At 37.2% G+C, this 19256-nt stretch overlaps 1 protein-coding gene across 1 annotated transcript in view; it reads right to left on the bottom strand.

The window, feature by feature from the left end:
* Positions 1-17654: 17654 nt before the first annotated feature.
* The window catches only part of LOC136886017 (myc-associated zinc finger protein), a 56039-nt gene continuing 54437 nt past the window's right edge, over positions 17655-19256 (bottom strand). The window contains exon 4 of the transcript XR_010861674.2: positions 17655-17702. The gene's annotated coding sequence lies outside the window, so the exon portion shown is untranslated. The remainder of the gene's footprint in view (positions 17703-19256) is intronic.

Here is a 19256-nt window from a genome sequence, read left to right as displayed (position 1 = left end):
TAGTCTGTAATAACCTCACAGCTGTGTGACCCTAACCGTATGACCAACTCGCTCGGTCAGAGAAAAGGCACCTGACGACCCTTAGGTGAGACACCCAATATATGATTTATTGCCATTCTGATATGTGATAAATAACTAATTTTGCTTCCAGTCAAGATGAAAATGACTACAGATGTGGGTGACCTTCCTGATGAAATGCTGGAAGTGATATTTTCATACTGCTGTCATGCTGACCTGGTGCAGTCCATCCAACTTGTGAGCTGTCGGTGGAAGAGAGTATCACAAGCTCCTCTAGTGTGGAGGAGGATAGTGTATCGCCCCAGCAGGAGAGACAGTCTCACCAACATAACACACATGCTTCAGCTGTCACCAATGTTACAAGTCATAGACTTACAGGAGCGTAGGTTTCCTAAGGACGAAATATTTCTTGTGATTGCTGAGAATTGTCCAGAGCTTAGGAAATTATTGTTACACACACATCAGGACATGAGTATTAAATCTTTGAAGGCTTTATGTAACAGATGTGTCAGTTTGCAATATTTGAAAATTACAGACAACATTTTAATGAGTCCAAAAAATTGTGAAACTGTTGGGCAATTTATGCACCTTAAGACTCTATGTATTCATGGTGACTTTGGTTTCATTACTTTGAAAGGAATCGCAGATGGTTCTCCGCATTTGGAAGAGTTAGAACTAATTCGAGTGGATTATGAGATGGGCGATCTCAAGTATTTAATTCAGCGGAAGAAGAATTACCTGCGTACATTAAATATAGAATGCAGTGGCGATGGATGCTGTTCGCTGTCATTGCTATCGGCATGTAAAGTCTTGGAAAAACTCAATGTGCATTTGTGTGATCACGATGCTAAAGTGGAGGCCTTGGGAAAGCTGAAAACCATGACATCCTTGACATGGACGAGTGTGGAGATAGATGTGCATCATGTGATGAGTGTGTTTGACAACAAGAATATAGACCAATTGGTGGAATTAAATATATCTTGTTTTTATAGTTATAATGATACAGTTACCAAAGTGATAGTAAATAACTGCCCACTGTTGAAGAGAATAACACTGTCTTGTGAAGAACTTACCGATGAGAGTTTGAGACTTCTACAGCAACTTAAAGAACTAACATGTCTATGTATCAGCTGGAACAGCTACATAACAGAGAGAGGCATATCATATCTTCAGAATGTAGAACAGTTGAAGGATCTCGCGCTCTACGGTTGTGCATCATTGACAGGATACAAAGGGTTCACCAAAGCTTGCCTCCAGACTGTGACCAAACTACACAGGCTGAATGTTCTTAAATTTCACTGCCAGGATCTTGAAGATCTTCCTGTAGAACTAATAGCAAGACATATGTCAAGTCTGTCCTGGCTAGACATTAATAAGTGCTTTAACGTGGGCGTTACTGCTATAGAGTATCTGAAGAAGTTTATTCCTCGCATTAGAATTTCTATGACGCAAGTTCCTCACTCTCCGCAAGCATTCTATGGCAGACCGATTGCTGGCATTTACTGATGGTTTCTCTGGGCTAAACAGTAATAAATATATACATAAAAATAAACTTCCAAGATTGCTCGTTTTCATTTGCAATTCACCTATATTTGGCGTTTCAGATGGTTTGAAGACCAATGCATGAAAAATAAATTATTTTGTCTGCCAGTTTGTATTCTTGTAAGAGAACTACTTGAGATACTTCAACCAAATATTTCCTCAAAGTTTATAATTTTCATGTTTCGTACTGATAACAATATAATTATTGTAGACAAATGAGGTAATCCACCTGGTCAATAGAATACAAAAATTAGTACTTCAATTTATTTTAATCATGATACCAGCTTCAGCCTATTGGTATTAGACCATCATCAGCCATAAAGTCTTAAAACATTTAAAAACCTAATTGGCCATACATATAAAAAAATAGATAGCATAACACTAATCAAGATCTAATTTAACATCAATCTATTCTATCTTAACTTTTCACCAATTGCTTTTATATACAAGTGTTTAATAATTTATTTATATATCATAAGAATTTTCAAGTGTTGTTTTATATCCTCAAGACAGTGACTTATTTTAGTGTATACTGAATATTAGATCAAAACTATTTTCAAGTATTATCTCAATAGGCTGAAACTATTGTACTGAACTTTCCTAAGCTTATCCCAGGTATTTCTAGGGTCATGGGAGCCAGCCAGTCTAACCTCTGATTTCCAGGTGTGAATCCAGCAGCTGACACTGAGCTAATCCCCGCCCCCACTGAAGCCTTTAGCTACGTGTGAACCAGTCTAATTTGAATTCAGCTACTTCCCGGCGGTGATCCGTGTCCAATACTCTCTTTTTTAAATTCTGTACTCTTCCTCTTTTCTGTCCATGGTGGCAGAGTCTGGGATCTGATCTCTTTGTGTTCAAGATTTTAGAGACTTGCAATCTTCAACCAAACATTATATTAAAAATGTTATCAATTCACTCAAGTTAAATAATCACAGGAATGAATGAAGCTTATCTTAAGGAGATCAACAACTAATTTAACTGTATGTCTACCCCTTAGTCCCATTCATTCATTCATTCATTCATTCAATCAATCAATCAATCAATCAATCAATCAATCAATCAATCAATCATTAGCAGTTATTTACCAAACAGTTCCCTTCATAAATTATTCCAATCTCCAGTTTGTCCCCTTGAATTCCAACTTTTATCTTCATATTCTGATCTTTTCTACTTTTTAAAGCTCCACTCAAGCTTATTTGTCCACTATTGTCATTCCACGCCATGATAAAGATGTTGATTCCCAAAGGGAACCTGAAATATTTGTTCCGAATGAGCAAATTTATAATACCAACGTAGTTGGTGCGTTATTGGACATTATAAATTTTCCAGCTAACATACTGGGGCGAAACGCTGGCAACCAGGAATGAGTTAGCTGGAAAATGAATAATGTCCAATAACAGACCAACTATATTGGTATTCCATGCCATCTCAGTACACACTGCTTATAATCATAAAACATTGTTGTCTGAGTCATCAGTGCATAGACTGGTTTGATGCAGCTCTCCTTACCACTCTATCCTCTGCTAAACTTTTCATTTTCTATGTAACTACTGCAGCCTACATCTGCTCTATCTGCTTGTCATATTCATACCTTGGTCAACATATGTCCTATCATTCTGTATCTTCTTCTCATCAAATTTAGCCAAATTGATCACCTCTCACCAGTTAGATTTAAGATCTCCCCATCTGTGGTTTAATCTAACCATCTCACCTTCAGTATTCTTCTGTAATACCACATTTAGAAAGCTTCTATTCCCTTTATTTCAGAGCTAGTTATCGTCCATGTTTCTCTTCCATACAATGCCCCGCTCCAGACAAAAGTCTAGAAAAACACATTTCTAATTCCTGTATCAATGCTGGAAGTGAGCAAATTTCTTAAGAAAAACCTTCCTTGCTTGTGCTTGTCCTCCTTACTTCTAACATTGTTAGTTATTTTACTATCCAAGTAACAATATTCATCTACCTCCTTTCAGAACTCCATTCCTACTCTAATATTTCTTGAATAACCTGACTTTGTTCGACTGCACTCTGTTACTTTTTGTTTTCATCTTGGCCTCCTTCCCCAAGACTCTGTCCACACCATTCAGCAATTTCTCCAGATTCAGATAAAATAACAATATTATCAGCAAATCTCAGGGTTTTGATTTCCTCTGCTTGGATTCTGATTCCCTATCCAAATCCTTACCACCTGTTCTATATAAACATTGAAAAGGAGTGGGGACAAAATGCAGCCTTGGCTCACTCCTGTCTGGATTGCTACTTCTCTTTTGAAGCTTTTGATTCTTATCACTGTAGACTGATTTTTGAACAGATTGTAGATAATTCTTCTTTCTCAGTATCTCATCACGATCGTCTTGAAATCTGAAAGAGCTTGGTCCAATCAAAATTACTGAATGCCTTTTTAGATCTACAAACGCCATATATGTGGGCTTGTCCTCCTTAATGTGGTCCTCTAAGATCAGACTTAAAAGTCAGGATTACTTCACGTGTTCTTACATTTCTTCTGAAGCCAAATTGATCTCCCAACTCAGTTTCAATTTCTCTTTCCACTCTTCTGTAAATAATGTGTGTTAAAATTCTGCAGGCGTACGATACTAAATTAATGTGTGATAGTTTTCACACTTGTCAGCTCATGCTTACTTGGGAATAGGTATAACAACATTCTGCCTAAAACTGAATTGCACTTCTCCTGTACACACAAAATGGAATAACCTCGCCATGCTTGTTTCTCCTATGGCAGTCAGTAATTCTAAGGGTATGTCATCAATTCCAGGTGCCTTGTACCTATTTAGGTCTCCCAAAGCTCTGTTGAATTCTGACCTCAAAATTGGGTCTCCCATTCCATAACATCGACAGCCTCTTCTTGTTTCAGAACGTCATCTATTTCCTCACCTCGATAAAACTGTTGGACATGTTCCTGCCAACTATCTGCCTTGTTTTCTTTCCCTAGAATTGTTTTTCCATCTGAGCTATTAATATTCACACACCTAGTTTTCTTTTCTCCAAAGGTTTCCTTAATTTTCCTGTATGCAGTAACTACCTCTCCTAAGACCACACAACCTTCGACATCCTCGCACTTCTTTCAGCCGTTCTTCCTTAGCTGCTGCACTTTCTATCTACTTAATTCTTTAACTGCCTGTATTCTTTTCTGCCCTCATAATTTTTTGCATTCTTGTATTTTTGTTGTTTGTCAATCAGGACTAGTATCTCCTGACTTATACATTGATCTTTCCTTTCTTCCTAACATTTCTTCAACAGCCCTACTGACCTCATTCTTCCTCTATTGTATTTCCATGAAAATGAAAATCCACAGCCTGTCATTTCCATCAGCCTTTACATTTAGTCCTTGTGCAATATTTTCCTTGAAACAATCCTTCACACTCTTTTCTTTCAACTTATCTAGATCGCATCTCCTTGCATTCCTTCTTTTCTTCAATTTCAGATGGCATTTTATGACCAACAAGTTGTGGTCAGAATTCATGCCTGCTCCTGCTTGAAATCCAACACCTGGTTTCTGAATCTCTGCTTAAACATAATGATATCTATTTGATACCTTCCAATGTCTCCAGGTCTCGTCCATGAATACAGCTGTCATTTGTGGTATTTGAACCAAGTATTAGCAAGACTGAATTATGATCAGTGCAGAATTCAACCAACCGACTTCCTCTTCCATTCCTTTGTCCCCATCCAAATTCTCCTACAGCATTACTTTCTCTTACTGGCCTATATCTAAATTTCAGTCTCCCATCACAATTAGATTCTCGTCACCTTTTACATATTGCATTAAATCTTCTATCTCTTGGTATATTCTTTCAATTTTGTCATCATCTGCTGAGCTAGTAGGCATATAGACCTGTACTAATGTGGTAGGCATTGGCTTGGTGTCTTTCACAATGCTGGTCATATTAGCTTATCCGCTGCCCTATTTTCTAATTCATTATTAAACCAATTCCTGCATTTCCCCTGTTTGATTTTGTGATGATAATTCTGTAGTCACCTGACCAAAATTCCTGCTCTTCCTGCCAATGAACTTCACTTATAACAACCACATCCTCTTCAGATCCACTAACTTAAATTCTAAATCCATAGCCTGTTTTGTAATTTGAGCAGGTCAGAAATGGAATGAACGAAGCCCCCATCTAGCGGCGAGGATAGGAACTGTGACGGCTGCCGAAGCCTGTCACATCCTTCTGGGGTAATGATTAATGACCGGCAGATGAAATGAAATGATATTGGAGTGTGTTGCTGGAGTGAAAGATGGCAGGGAAAACTGGAGTACCCAGAGCAAAACCTGTTCCACCTCTGCTTTGTCCAGCACACATCTCACAAGGAGTGACCGGGATTTGAACTACTGAACCCAGCAGTGAGAGGGCAGCAGGCTGCCATCTCAGCCAAGGAGGCTTGGCATTTAGTTTCTCTAACCTTCCACAACAATTCAATCTTCTAATATTCCACGCTCCAACTCCCAGAATGTCAATATCCTTCTTCCTAATGATTGCCCCCTCTTGTGTGGCCCACACCCAGAGATCTGAATGGGGGACTATTTTACCTCCGGAATATTTCACCCAGGAGGAAGCCATCACCAGTACATCATTGATACAGAGAGTTGCATGTTACGGCTGTAGTTTCCCGTTGCTTTCAGCAATATAGTAGTGTCAACATATCAAGCAACGGGAAACTACAGCCATAACATGCAACTCTTTAGAAAAGAATTAATATTTATGTTTATTTCTATTCAAAAACTTAAAATCTGGAACTTATTTAATGAAGTTCTCACTTCACTCCACTCTCGCATAGAAGGCAAGTTGTAATACCAGTATTCTGTCTCTGGCGAGAGTCCAACTGGCTAGTCAGTCCGTTGACCTTCTGTACTTAATTTTAGGTGTTTATTGCTCCGCTAATCAGAAGAATACGAAGAAGAATAAGGGGAGCTTTTATGTCCTACTAACTACTTTGAGAGTTTTCGGAGACATCGAGGTGCCGGAATTTTGACTTGCAGTTCTTTTACATGCCATTAACTCTATTACAATTAAATTGAAACGAGAAATTAAGTGGTTCAACCTATTCAATACAAGTAAATAAGATATGTAGTGTTACATTCTTATTTGGTTAAAAGCACTACCGGTTTCGGTCACCAATCTGGGTCATCATCAGCCGATTAAAAATACAAAAACAATGTATACGAAAACAAAAAATTAAAGGATAAGTCTTTCACAAAAGCAGTTCAAGAAGCAATATAAGACAATAGGGGTTAGTACTGCGCAATTTAAAATCATAAAACCAGAAGAATTCGAAGATCAGTCACTTATATGTAGCAAGGCCTGACATACCAAATACCACCGGACTGAGCCAGGATCGAACCTGTCAAGTGGAAGTTAAAAGGCCAATGCCTCAACCGTCTGAAGAATTGTGTATAAACATAAGTTTCAAAATGGGGAAAGAGCAATTAGAGCTGAATATGGTGATGTAAACAAATGTCTTTAGTATCTTTGTCACTTGTATTAAGTTTATCATTGTAACATATTTCCATTGGCTGAAGAAGGCCTAGAAAATGGCCAAAATGTGTACCATTCTTTGTATTAGAACTTAAAGCTTATTTAAGACTTACATTGTATTGACTAAAGTGGAACATTTTGTTTTCCTTTATAGGAATTTTGTATGTTCTTGCTGAACAAAACATGCCATTCTGTTATAGACATGATATTGCATAGGCTTTTGGGCTTGTGCCGTGACAAGAAAATAAGGTGAAATTCTTAACGTTTCACAGAAAACTGTGCTCTGCGTCCTCAGGAGAATTCTCGACTGTCCACGAGAAAGACTTCTTAAACAATGACACTTTTTAATTTGGAATATTATAATAGAAGTAGAAATGGTATGTTCATTCACCACCAGATGGCCCCTAGGACGTGGCACACGCTCGTTTTTTTCCCAAATTCGTACGTTCCTCGTCACCAGATGTTTCATTCCAGGCTTATGTCTATGTCTTACACCTGTCATATGATACGCAAACACGTTATTGAACCGCTTAGTCTGATTGTGATGGTTCGGTCAGCTTCCGCGTCGAACGCTAGCGTTATGCCACGTCCTAGAGACCATTCCCCCCAAGAAGAAAACAACATGGAAATTAATTATTCTCAAATTTAGCATGTAAATACCAAGTATTACCAAATATGGTACTGTAATAAATTACTGATCCGGGCCAATATGTGTCTACATCAATTATTTTCAGTTTTGCGGTACAAACAACATAAACATTACTTGTAAAAACTTATTTTCTATTCCAGAACATTTCTCCTTCATTTCCACCAGAATTTTGAATTTGCAAGTGGCTGCAGTCCAAAGCCCCAACTGCATTTGGAAAGTTACGAATCAAATAAAATTATTGCTTCAACATTTGTAAAAATTGTCTTCGAAGCCTACAAATACTAGTTATCACACGCTTAATTATTTGACATACTGTAGATTTGTGAACAAGCTTTTTTTTTCTTTGGAATCTTCCTGCAGCATAACAACACAGGGTAATTAGTACTTGATTCGTTGCAGATACTGCCATACTACATGATGTTTCCTTTTCTATTTCAGGACCAATTACATGTAATTACACTTAGAATTAATATCATCATAATCTTCTATAGGATTAGACCTGTTTCTGAAAATTCTTGGCCTTGGAAGTATTTGTTGAAGGTTGAACATAACTCTGATGAACGGATAAATGATAACACAGTCGAACCTCAATATCTCGAATCACCTAGGAAAGTAAATTTTATTTCGGGTTATCAAAATTTCGAGTATAGCACATGATCAAATCATGTATCTATTGTTATTTAACCATGTAAAAACAAACTTGAAGTATGAAGGTAATCCCAAAAATAATGTCTCCTATTCTTTTATAAATACACAGACCTGATTATTTCTACAATGGTTTACATCATTTTACAGCTTGAATATCTATAGCTGTTTTTCTACATAATCACCATTTTGGTCGATGCATTTTTGTAGACGTTGTAACAGTTTATGTATGCCCATGTCATACCAGCTCGCCGCCATGCTGTTCAGGAAGTTGTAAGCGGCGCTTCGGGAAACCTCAGGAACCAAAGCGCAGAGTGATCCGCCGATCTTCACGGATGATTTGCTCAACCTTCACGACTGTCTCAACGGAAATTGATGGTCTCCCACTCCTTCGTTCGTTCATCGTGATTTTCAGTCCGACCGGCTGCAAAACCTCTACACCAATTACAAACATCTTTTACATCCATGCACGACTCGCCATACACTTCCGTCAATTGGCGATGGATTTCAATCGGTTCAGTACCTTTTGCATTTAAAAACCGACTAACTGCGCGCACTTCGCACTTGATGATAACATCCAACAGGAGCTCCATTCTCAACGGCTGCCAAAGCAAGACTGAGTGCCTCAGCCCGGCATGCGCACAATTATATGCTAGAGCAGGAAACACTCTTCACAATATTGTGAACAACAGCCACATGAACAGAGTTCTGTACTGTATTTATAAAAAAATAGGAGCCCTTATTTTTGGGATTAACCTCATACTTTATCATTTTAATTACAACACTTATTATAGCAACTTGTTGAAGACAAAATACATAGAGTAGAACAACATGAAACTTCCATTAACACCTTCTTCTGTTTTTTTACTCTCAAGCTTGCTTTCTTTCACATAGTTTTCAATTGCCATGAAAACACTATCATTTACAATCAAAGAGCAGTAACGCCTCGTCTGCTGACGGTACAGGAGAGGGCTTAAGCAGCTCCAACTGCTTTTAGTCAACACACCAGGAGTGGACAGGTAAGCCGCTATGCAAGCATACCGAGGTGGACCAGGATGATGTAAATGAACTGTACAATAAATGTTGTATTGCACAGTTAATGTCGCACAAAATTTGAATTACAGAATATTTTCTTCTTCTAGGTAGGAAACGTTTGCTCCGAGAAATTGAAAAATTTGTGTTATGGAATTTTGGGTAATAGAGACATAAATATAAGTGAAGAATAGGAATAACGGCCAGGAAATTGAAGTTGCTTCGAGATACTGAAAATTTGAGTAATGGAGGTTTGAGATATCCAGGTTCGACTGTAATAAATAATCAAATTTCCTTACGTACGGTAACACACAAGTACACTACGAAGGTATACATACCTGAATCGGATGTAGACGAAATTCCTTTCACTCAATGTTAACAAATTGTGTGACATGAAATGTAATGAAGAGGAAGGCAATCACAACTATAACTTACTGGATCCTTTAATGAACCATTAGCACTATCGAACCTTCTTGAAACTCTATATAAAGCTTATTGAACAGTTAGCATCTGATGGACCAATAAATTAGTTCTTGCAACCCGCCCTAAGTGTTATATTTAGTGCTTCAACGGGCTGAAAAACTTAAAAGGTCATGGGAACATTCTTAAAACAAACATGATTGCCATGTCTTCAACAAAAACATTCTTTACTCAATTACATCAATATTTCTCTGTTTATTTTCAGTTACTTTTCCACAAATATTAGAACAACATTAAAGAAGTCATCAACACCACTTAATAAAGCGACTATTTTAACATACGCCAGGTCAAGAGGTGAGGTACAATAACAGTTAATCATTGTATTTCTTTAGATCAATAAAAGAAACACAATGGCAAATACACAGGAAGAAAATACATGAATTCTCATACTCTCTTCTCGATATATTGCAATTTCAAAGTCGCTGTGCAAACTGGACAACATTTTCTCAACAGACATGTTCAAGAAAATTACTTCTAACAAAAAATTTCATAACATTATAATTTTTAATGAATATTTACAGGTAGTAAAGTCTTACAAAGAATAATTTAAAATAAATGTAATAGATATTGTGCAATCCACTCATTTACAATTTGCAGATTTTACCCTTAAAAAAAAAAAAAAAAAAAAAAAAAAAAAAAAAAAAAAAAAAAAAAAAAAAATACACACATTAAATCTATCTTTAAAAGAAATTATTTTAACTGGTCCACCTTTTGAATACAGTTAAAGACTATCCACTTCATTAAAAATTGAAATTACAGTTGTATTTTACAAGTACAGTAGTTAATGTTTTGACCCACCCTGGATCATCTTTAGCTACTGATAATTGTGGGAGAGATCTTAAAACAGGTGGTCACATAAAGACATGATAAAAATGAGATGAGAGACAATAGAGTTATGCAAAATTTCTTATAGAGAAATCACAAAAACTCATCCATCTCTTAAACAGAGTATATCGTCGCTGCCAGAACAAAACCTCCTGTGTGAAATATTTTTACTTAGAACTTTGGCCGATAAGGTTCTGTCCTCTAAGGTGCAATATTGTGTGAATATTGTCAGGGCAGTCTCGTTCTTCAGGGTCAGTATGTCTCCAAAAATATTATCACATAGGAGGTTTTGTCCCGGCAACGACGATATATGACATTAACAATTAATTGTTACAAATTTCATTGTGATCTATATTGACAATTACCAGTTACACGCAATGAGAAATAATAAATACACTTAAAACTTTAATAACAACATGCAGTCTTTTTCTTGTCTAAAATTTCTTCTAGAGTGTAAAAACCAGTAGTAACGGTATGGATGTAGAGTAGTCTTACGTGTAAATAAGCAAAACAGATGCTTTTTAAATGAGGACAAACGGACCGGGGAAACATCTTTTAAGCTTTGTTTTGACTGTACCTTGTTTAATGAAAATAAGAGTATTTCTTTGTCATAAAAGTACGCCAAAGCGGAACGTTAAGTATGCTATATGATAGTAGCAAAATAAATGTTAAATTTCTTCTTCTGGGACTTGATATAAAAAGTTCCCCTTTGACTTTGTTTTAAATCTTTCAAGAAAGATTTAATGTTCAAAATCGTGAAGTCAATACTGAACCGATTATGAAATTTGTCACTTGTACACGAAGTATTTTGAGTTACATCAGAATGCTGGAAATTTTTCCTCAACAGAAATGTCAGTAAAGGTCTCTCGAAATAAAGCATACTATTTAGACCTTGTCCACTATGAAGCATCGCACATTACATCAGCCTCAGCACTGTTCTGGCTACAATGAAGCACTGATGTAAGCCCGGATGTGTTGTCCCAACAGAGCTTCGGCAGCCAAGGCATGCACTAGTGCTGGCTCTCGAGTGTATACTCAACTGAACTGAATCAAGAAACAGCGAGCACACACTGCACGATTAAACGTAGTGAACAGTTGCACATCAGTGAATAAGACACGACACACAGTTCATTAATGGAACAGTGAACAATGGCAAGAAGTCCAGACTTTCCAGCACTCTCTGTGGCAGTACTGACTCTCCTAATTCACTTATGATGATGAAAGATAAAATCATGCCATCATTATGTTAAAAAATAAAATAACATGATTGCACAATTTGCATTATATTTATTTCCTATGGTATTACACCAAGAAACAATAGGCATATTATAAACAGTACAACATTAACAGAAAATATATTTTAATTTATTAATCTTCTCCCCATGCTGCTATGAAAAAAATCCCATAGAGTGCACATACAGAGAATATAATCTTTAAAATAAAATATTATTGTATCAAGGAAAGAGGAACTAGAAACCGATAAAAATATTTTTACGAAGGACATACTAAAATTAACGAGCAACAGTTAAAAAAAAATCGAACAAGGCTGTGTCAAGGTCACACCTGCAAGTTTTCATGTAAAATATGTACCGTGTGATAGGTGCTGTTGAAGAAAGTACCTGTGAGTATGGGTTTCAAATATTATTCCATATTCTAAACGAATTTACTCATCTTCAAGACCATAAATTTTAAATCATTTGCGACCATTGGGGCAGTACATGTGCTTGGCTGGGGCTCCAATAGGGCGGAACTCCCCTCACAACGCTCGGCCATCTTAAACCCCTGACTGAGCTAGGCGCCTAAAGGTGTCAACAGCACTTTATGTATTAGGTTCGATGTCTTTCGGCAATTTTGAAATTAAAAACCTATTCAGTTATATTAGCCAGCAATCTCTATTTAATCCATTCTGCTGTCTACTGGTGAGTTTTTTAGACCCTATCCTGTTTATTAAGTTCGAGTATTGCTCATCTTTGCATAGATTCTCTGACTAGCTTCAGAGGAATAGCAATAGTGTCAGTATTTATTTTTCGTGTGTTGCAACATTTTATGAAATTAATTTTCATACTTATTTTGTACCACGATTTTCTCAAATGTTCACAGTTTGATCTTTTTGCTGTATACATCTGTTCTGTGGGACATGGACTCGCTAGGTGTTTACTGCTGTATTCTACGCACACACGGTATTTAGTTTGTGAAACTGACCATTTCTTGTATATGAAAATTAAATGGCATATGGCCTTTAGTGCCAGGAGTGTCCGAGGACAAGTTCAGCTCGTGATGATGAAGACGACACATACACCCAGCCCCCGTGCCAGCGGAATGAACCAATTATGGTTAAAATTCCCAAACCTGTCAAGAATCAAACCCAGGACCCCTGTGACCACAGGTCAGCACCCTAACCATTTAGCCATGGAGCCGGACTCTTGTATATATTTTCTTCACATTGTGCACACACAGTATTTAGTTCGTGAATTTGACCATTCCTTGTTATATATTTTCTTCTCTGTATCAGCAAGTGCTGAGAAACAATTGAAAGCACCACGAATATGGGTTGGACTGGAAAAGACACTGAAATTTTTAACTGTAATTAAATAGCCAAATATTTATTAGAAGACAGTGACAATGATGCAACGGATGACCAATTTGGAATGGTCCACTAGATGTGAATGACTTTTGAAAAAGAGATAAGTTGTAGTGTTGCCCCACTCATTTATGGACAGTTGCTTCTCTACCATATCCCTCAATTATCACAACAGTTTGATATTTTAGATAATCCTTCTTGTTTTGTACTTTAAAATAATGATTATAATAGTAAAATAGGATTAAATTATTTTATTCCTATTATAATGAAATTACTGCACTGTCACATTTGATTTAAATATTTATTAATTTTAAATAAAATTAATTTTAAGAACTAGAGTAAATTGCATTCTCTGTCTGTTGGTTATTTCTGTCGCAAGCTACCGTGCACGGCAGCACAAATCCTAGCTGTGCTAAATAATTACCCAATGGGTGGTTGGTGCTAGGAAGAAGTGTAAAGAAGTGGAATCAGAGATAAGGCTTTTTGCAGATGATGTTATTCTGTACAGAGTAATAAATAAGTAACAAGGTTGTGAGCAACTACAAAACGACCTTGATCATGTTGTGAGATGGACAGTAGGCAATGGGAAAAAGTCCTCTCAGTTTTAATTATTGCGTTGATGGGGTGAAAGTTTCTTTTGGGGATCACCTAGGTCTTAATATAAGGAAAGATCTTCATTGGGGTAATCACATAAATATGACTGTAAATAAAGGGTACCGATCTCTGCACATGGTTATGAGCGTATTTAGGGGTTGTAGTAAGGATGTAATGCTATTTGTTTTACGTCACACCGACACAGATAGGTCTTATGGCAACGATGGGATAGGAAAGCCCTAGGAATGGGAAGGAAGTGGTCGTGGCCTTAATTAAGGTACAGCCTCAGCTTTGCCTGGTATGAAAATGGGAAACCACAGAAAACCATTTTCAGGGCTGCCGACAGTGGGGGTTCGAACCCACTATCTCCCGGATGCAAGCTTACAGCTGCGCATCCCTAACCGCATGGCCAACTCGTCCGGTAGTAGGGATGTAAAGGAGAGGGTATATAAGTCTCTGGTAAGACTCCAACTAGAGTATGGTTCCAGTGTATGGGACTCTCCCCAGGATTACTTGATTCAAGAACTGGAAAGAATCCAAAGAAAAAGCAGCTCGATTTTGTTCTGGGCGATTTCCGACAATAGAGTAGCGTTACAGAAATGTTGCAAACTTTGGGCTGGGAAGACTTGGGAGAAAGGAGATGAGCTAAGTGGTATGTAACTTAAAATCCAATGAAAGTATTTGTTAATACACCTATTCAATACTTTTTATCCACTTATATGTGGTTACAAATATAAAGAATCATTTATCAATTTCGGGACATGTTTCGCCCCATTTAAGGGCATCTTCAGCCTTGAATACAATCTTAAAAAAACACACATGAACACCAAAATAGAAGCTAGAAAATTAGCCTTGTAACCTGATTATCTAAAATATTGGTACATATATTGTGAAATGGATGACATTTGATAAACTCATGATAAAATATCAAAGGAGCACTATCTATGGTCATTCTAAAATAATGTAGTCTGAGATTAAAACTGGTTCATCTTCTTGGATAAAATTTAAAGTTCTAATAAAATGGTTCAATAAATTGTGTACTATTTCTTGAACGCAATATGTATATGCATTATAAACAAGCGATGTCACAAACACAGAGAAAAATGTCTGTCAAAAGACATGGTTAAGGTCGCAGCTTGTTATTAAATTAAATCTGAAGGTAATTAAACACTCTAAGAGTAATTAGGCATAACGTGGAAACTGAAGCCAATCGTAAGAACATGTCCCGAAAGTGATAAATATTTGTAACCACATATAAGTGGATAAAAAGTACTGAATAGGTGTATTAACAAATACTTTCATTGGATTTTAAGTTGTAACAACTTTCCATACGGATAAAATATGAGGTTTATGACATGTAATAAGTGGTATGTTCCGAGCTGTCTGTGGAGAGATGGCGTGGAATGACATCAGTAGATGAATAAGTTTGCTATTTGCTTTATGTCGCACCGACACAGATATGTGTTATAGTGACGATGGGATGGGAAAGGCCTAGGAATGGGAAGGAAGCGGCCGTGGACTTAAGGTACAGCCCCAGCATTTGCCTGGTGTGAAAATGGGAAACCACGGAAAACCATCTTCAGGGCTGCTGACAGTGGGGTTCGAACCCACTATCTCCCGATTACTGGATACTGGCCGCACTTAAGCGTCTGCAGCTATCGAGCTCTGTGAATAAGTTTGAGTGGTGTCTTTAGGAAGTAGGAAAGATCACAATATGAAGATAAAGTTGGAATTCAAGAGCACAAATTGGGGCAAATATTCGTTCATAGGAAGGGGAGTTAGGGATTGGAATAACTTACCAAGGGAGATGTTCATTAAATTTCCAATTTCTTTGCAATCATTCAAGAAAAGGGTAGGAAAACAACAGAATCTGCCACCTGGGCGACTGCCCTAAATGCCAGTAGTGATTGATTCATTTCACATTAGGAAACTATTCTCCTCGTTAAAATTGAAATTGTGTGTTTAACAGGGAGAATGACATTATCGTGTGATGCAATAGCGCTGACACCTTGAGGGGGTAAAATCACTGCACCGCGTGTTAACACGTCTAATATGAAGTGTCAGTTGATTTATCTCAGTGGGTTCAACAGGTATATGGCAAAAAAAGAGATTAACAATGAACATTTCAGAAAATCGTGGTGCAAAAAAGTTCCTTTCGTAAAATTTTGTGATGCATGAAAAATAAATGGCTTCATCAAAAACACAAAAAGAATAGAGCGGCTTGTCAAAATTACAGAACGTCCTGAATCAACAATGTCGAGCATCAAAAGGCTTATCGGGAGCATCTCAATGCAGCCAGCGTGTAAGATTTCCTGTACTTTATGAAGGTATTATGTAACACGTGAGCATTTGACTAAACTGAACCTTATGCTGATCAAGCTCTCAGCAGACTGCATAGGGTGTCCCAGAAAAATACTGTACTCCGCATATTGTGCCACCGAGAACCACATTACGGCAAAGTGCGCGGCGGGAGACAGGCTCGCAGACTGGGTGAGTGAGAATCCCCACCCCAATAGATAAAATAATGTCCCTGTATTACCATTGGGAACATGAGTTAAAATTCTATTCTTTAGTAAAATTATGTGCAAGTGTGTATTTTTATTCCTTGTTTAAGAATGAGTTTTTTTGACATGTATGTTATTGTATTGAAATTGTGTGTTCAAGAGACTGGAAAGCTTTTAGGTTACATTTAACTGAGACAACAATGAAAAGCATGACTCCCTTCTTAACGAAAAGTTGTGTTTAAGCTCCTTTTTACAGGGAGGTGGTTCATACATTTCACATGATATTCAAACAGGTCTGTGACAAAAAAAAAGAGTTAAGAACCCCTGCTTTAGACAGACAGTGTGTGTGTGGTGTTCTTCTTCTTCTTCTTCTTCTTCTTCTTCTTCTTCTTTGTCTTTCAATAATAACACATCCTGGTTCAAGAAAAACTTTTGCTCATTAACTTCAGTATGACCCTCGTTACTTCTCACATTTAACTTAATTTCTCTAAAAATTCTGATAAAATGGACAAAAGGAACATTAAAAAAATATACATTCAAAAGAAGTGCAGTCAAACTCTTATGAGGTGAGCACCAGGTGAGGAAAAGTTTACCAAGACAAAAGCAATCTAAAATACATCACAGAAAAACTTCAATATTAAAATAACAACCCACAAGAGTTCCCTCTTTAATCCTGGTGAAATCTTCAAGACAGATTAGAACATAGTTTTGAATGATCCAAAAAGTAAACACTTGGATAACATACACAATCTGTTCCGACAGTTGCAGAAAAACAATCATTAAAGAAAAACTGTACAGGGATCACAACATGAACGACGACTCACTGAATCTAACATGTATAACTATTAAAACAAATTGACACAAAGCCAGGCAATGTAATCAAGCTGGAAATTTTTTTTAGGAAGAATGGCTTCCTGTGCACAACATATAAAACATATATTTTGATATAACAACAATATAAAAGGTAGAAGAGTCCTTCAAGAAAGGGATCAGAAGACTACAGAAGGTATGGGAGAGACTGATAAGAGAGGGAAGGGAGATAATGATGATAATAAAATAACTACTTTAACAGATTTTGGAGACTCTGAGGAGCTGGATCTTCATATTTGGGGAGCATATTCTCAGAAGATGGAAAAATAAACCAAGAAAGAGAATCCAGCAAGTCAATGGGTTTTACCAGTGTATGAAATCTAGTGTGGAACCAGGGTGTCCCAGAAAAATACTGTACTCCGCATATTACACACCAATTTTGACATATGCAGCGGGCACGTGGACAACAATGAAATGTGATGAAAGCAGAATTCATGCAGCCAAGATGAAGTTCCTTAGAGGTTCAGCTGGAAACACACAAAGAGATTAAGATCAGAATTGTAAAAATCAGAGAGAGAACCAGATTTAGAAAATTGCAAGGCAAGGTAGAGACCAGTAAACAGAAATGGTATGGATACATGATGAGAATGGAAGATGACCAAGTTGCAAAGCGAGTATTTACAGAGAAAATAATGTGAAAAAGACAATGAAGAAGTAGGGTATAGAGGAGTAAAAGTAGAAGAAATACTGGAGAAAGAAAGGCAGTGAGGGAAGGAGAGAGAACTGTGGACGTCCTTGATTCAAAACCCAACCCACAAGACTGGAAATGAAGAACAACTTTCAAGTGTCAGTAAATCAACAGTTTTGAGGCATCTAAATCCGAAACTGAACCTACCAACTTGGGTTCATAAGGCTAGTGATCTAATGTTGAGCCACTAAGCCCAACAAGATAGAGGTTGGTGGTTAAGTCTGGATCTGTTCTGGACTTAAAAGGTAGTAAAATTTTGGCAAGTGTAAGAGAAGAGAAGAGTCAGAAAGTCAGTCAGTACACAGATGTAATTCATGAAGGGTAGCACTGCAGAAATAGGAACAAATAGGTATATAAAGTTATATACAGGGTCACTGAGAAAGAATACCCATATTTAAAAAATATTGCTGCTTCAAGTAGAATAATCATATTGAGGCAATCAGGAAAGACTTTTTTTTTTTTTTTTTTTTTTAATATATACCTCAATACATTCCTGTGTGTCTCCCATTACAGGCATGACAGACACAGAGTCGATAATTTCTTGCCTCGTTCGCTGGAGCATGTCTGGAGTGACTGTTGCGATGGAAGCAGCGATCATTCCTAACTGCAAACTCCACCATGCAAGATTTCTTGGGACTTCTAACAAATGATGAGCGAATACGCCCAACATTATCCTCTGATGTTCCTGGATTGCCAGGTGATTTTCCTTTGGTTAAACATTGATTGTACTATCAGTGAATGGCTTTATGGTTCATTGCATCGTGACAGTGATTTTCTCTAAAGTTACGTTGAACACGCAAGTTTTATTTGAAATCCACAAACCAAAGGATGCACTGAACTTTTCCCTAGGCGGTTCATATCGTACAGGCCTGGCTACACATGACACATGCAGATGCGTTATTCATAGTGAGAGTTACATCACCCAGCGAAGGTAAGGATCGGGCAACGATTACTAGCAGCGGTTTAAAAAAATTCCTTGCTTCTTTCCTGTTAATTTTAAGACCATAATCACCTCAATATATTTTATTTTTGAAAATACCGGTATTCTTTTATGATGGCCCTGTATTTGTTGATGTAGGTGATCATTAATAAGGACAAGAATGCAGAGAAATGACTGATGTACGATAGAAGACAGATCTGGCTAACAATACTCCTTACATTAACAGAGGCTATATCTCTAACTCGTGCTATAGATCCTGCAGAACTCTTCTTGCTAATCAAATCTCAGGTGTATGGAGAAAATAGACAATTGTCAGGATGTAAGAAGACATTTCCACACCACCTTATGAATAAAGACAGCACTTGAAGAAATGAAAGGGCCACGTTATAAGGT

Source organism: Anabrus simplex, chromosome X, assembly GCF_040414725.1.
Source record: "Anabrus simplex isolate iqAnaSimp1 chromosome X, ASM4041472v1, whole genome shotgun sequence".
Classification (NCBI taxonomy): Eukaryota; Metazoa; Arthropoda; class Insecta; order Orthoptera; family Tettigoniidae; genus Anabrus; species Anabrus simplex.
Note: the sequence above shows the minus strand (reverse complement) of the source record. Positions and strands in the feature narration are given on the sequence as shown.